Here is a 3,101-nt window from a genome sequence, read left to right as displayed (position 1 = left end):
CATGTACATTAATTGATTTATATTAAAAACTTTCACATTTAATGGAAGTTATTTACTCAGACGCCAATATAAAGATAAGTTTTATTAAAGTAGTGAGATAATATGAAAGTTTTTTATTTTAAATTTTAGTTTTTTATGTTATTACATTATTTTTATTTATAAAGCATAACTTTATATGGAACCTCTTCAAAAAATGTTAGAATGCCAATGCAAGGTGGGCAGAGATTTTAGTTTTTCTGCTCTATTCTCAGAACATAAGACAGTGATTGGCATGTAGTAGATGAACATTTCTTGAGTGAATGAAATCTGAACTCTTCAAATATTGCCTTGTACATAGAAGACAAAATTTTAGGTTCAGCAACTTCAAGTCTGATTGCTTACTTTTCTTTTTATAAATCTCCTTTTGATTCCACTTTAATAATTTAATTTTATCCCTATTGCTCCAGGACCTTTTTCCTCATATGGTTTGCAACCATTACAGGGGAACTGCCATTTAAGATGAACACTGAAGGATGAGTAGAAATTGCTTAAAGAGAATATCATAGATAGAGATAAGAGCATTATGAAAACTCAATGTGTCATAGGGATAGGAGGATTTTGAAATCATTAGAATATAGAATTTGAGAGGTGAATGGAGCTAGAGTGTCTTTAGATGTTCCTGATCATGGGGAAAAATAAAAAGGCAATAGAAACCATTCACGCACATTGTGTTTTTATTTATTTATTTATTTATTTATTTATTTATTTATTTATTTATTTATTTATTTATTTATTTAAAAATACATTTTATTGATTTTTTACAGAGAGGAAGGAAGAGGGATAGAGAGTTTGAAACATCGATGAGAGAGAAACATTGATCAGCTGCCTCCTGCACACTCCCCACTGGGGATGTGCCTGCAACCAAGGTACATGCCCCTGACCGGAATTGAACCTGGGACCCTTCAGTCCACAGGCTGACGCTCTATCCACTGAGCCAAACCAGTCAGGGCAAATTCCCCCATTTTTATTTTTTAAATGACAGCGCGTGTAAATCAGCGGCCACCTCTCGGATTGGGTTGTTTAAGACTCCGAAGACTTGTTTGTGACTTTGCCAACAGGTCAGTCTGAGGCTTAACCCTATATTGGCTCCCCAGTGGGAGGTGTGCAGGAGGCAGCTGATCAATGTTTCTCTCTCATTGATGTTTCTCTCTCTCTCTCTCTCTCTCTCTCTCTCTTTCTCCCTTCCTCTCTGTAAAAAATCAATAAAATATATTTTTAAAAAATGCACCAAGCTTATGAAGTCTCAAACAAAACTTGAATTTTCTGTACATCCTCCCGTCAAATGAAGTTATTTCCTGTACACCACTCGTCTTGCAAACTGGTCTTCTATTTCCTTTCATTTGACCTAGATCGGCTCCGAGACCTAGAGAAGTATCGAGACTGCTTATGATTTCTCTCCCAGGACAGTGATCTCTGTCTTCTCCTATCTCTGGAAAGGGACCTGCTCCGGCTACGGGAGAAGCTTCTGCGTCTTGGAGATCTGCGGCGAGGTGGAGGACTCCTTCGACGATAATCATCTCGAGGGTGACGATCCCAAGAGGGAGGCGGGCCTCGATTTCGACTTCTCTTTTCACCATTGGACAGTTCCACTCTTACTCGGCAGCCACACAGGGTTCTCCCATCGAGCTCTCGGACAGCATCGGCTGCATCTCGGGGATCTTCAAACTCCACGAAAGCAAAGCCGGGAGGCTTTCTAGCAACCCACACACTTCTGAGTGGCCCATAATAGCCAAAAGCCCATTCCAATTCTGTCTCGTCACCGTTGTCTCCAAGATTTCCCACATAAACCTTACAATCCAATGGACAGGAATGGCGATGCATTTCGAGATCTGGAGTGAGAAACTCAGCGGCTGAAGTCCACACAGCCTCGGACGACTCTCCGGCTCCCCTCCGACCGGTACCACAGGTCTGCGCACCTCCCCGGGTGGACAAAATTGCCTGCCCAAACAGGTCCAGGGGTTCCCAAAGGTGTGGACGGAGTCAGCGTTCAGTTCATCAGCATAGCCAGGTTCCGTAGCCAGGATCTCCAGCCAAGTTCTGTCCAGCCAGGTTGTGTTTATTCCTCCTGTTACATCTGTATTTATACCAGTTGATTTTAATCCTATCCATTCTATTCCAAAGGTTAGGGCGTTTCTTATCTCCATTCCAGGGAGTAAAGATTATGTAGCTTAAGGGTGATTGTTAGTAGTTAAAGTGATTAACTACCCGCCTGGCACTTAGTTAAGGGGTCTTGTTCCCTCCCTAACTTCAGGGAAAAATCCCTACCTGGGGAAACAACCTTTCTCGGAGAGGTGACCTTGGTTAAAACACATAGTGCCAAGAAGGGGAGCAAACATATTAAGAACAGTATGCAATATAGGCCAGGTCCCTTGAAACATAGGCTGTGCAGATGTTTCTTTCCTGCAGCGACCGTGTCAAGCAGAAAGGATGGACCAGCTTCCGGCACCTAACAACCATCCCGGGCCCAAGGCAAAGGGGCGTGGGCATTAAAATAAACACACACACCAAAGAAAAGAAAAACAAACACACACACACAAATTGTAGAAAGTTATTTCAACACTGTCACCGGTATGTGTTTATTCTACTCTTGCTGTTAACAACGACAAAGATAGATTCAAATTTAACATATGGGAATGCCCAGGTAGGTATAGGTGCTCATTATGAAAATGGCTTCAGTGACCAGAAGGGAAATTTTTCAGGTAAAAATAAACACGGGATTCGTTTAGTCATGGAGTATTCGGAGTCTCAGCCTTCGCCTAGCTCAGCAGTCCTGCTGCGGGCAATTACACCAGTGCCAGGCTCTCCTTCTGCCTTTCTGCGCCTGAAGTGTGTGAACGCAGCGCAAATGACCGCACTCTCACACCCAAAGGCTCGTGTGCTCCCATGAATTCAAACTCCGTCCGCACTGGTCTTCGCAGGGAGCCCTAAAGAGGACGGGTCTTCCTACGAACCGAACCGCTAAAGCCCCAGGCTTGTTGGTGATGGACAGGCCATAGGTGATGGGAGCCAACCAAGACCAGAGCGGAGGGGAAGGGAGTCAAAGGTCACTCACCTGGCCCAGG

At 43.4% G+C, this 3,101-nt stretch overlaps 1 pseudogene across 1 annotated transcript; it reads right to left on the bottom strand.

Moving 5' to 3' along the window:
- Positions 1-1,355: 1,355 nt before the first annotated feature.
- Positions 1,356-1,929, bottom strand: LOC102439988 (annotated as a pseudogene). Its single transcript, XR_001349288.2, has one exon. The product of XR_001349288.2 is annotated as a serine/arginine-rich splicing factor 3 pseudogene (transcript).
- Positions 1,930-3,101: the final 1,172 nt, after the last annotated feature.

This window comes from Myotis lucifugus, unplaced genomic scaffold (genome assembly GCF_000147115.1).
Source record: "Myotis lucifugus unplaced genomic scaffold, Myoluc2.0 scaffold_127, whole genome shotgun sequence".
Classification (NCBI taxonomy): domain Eukaryota; kingdom Metazoa; phylum Chordata; class Mammalia; order Chiroptera; family Vespertilionidae; genus Myotis; species Myotis lucifugus.
The sequence above is the reverse complement of the archived record's forward strand: the minus strand, read 5'-3'. Positions and strand labels throughout refer to the sequence as shown.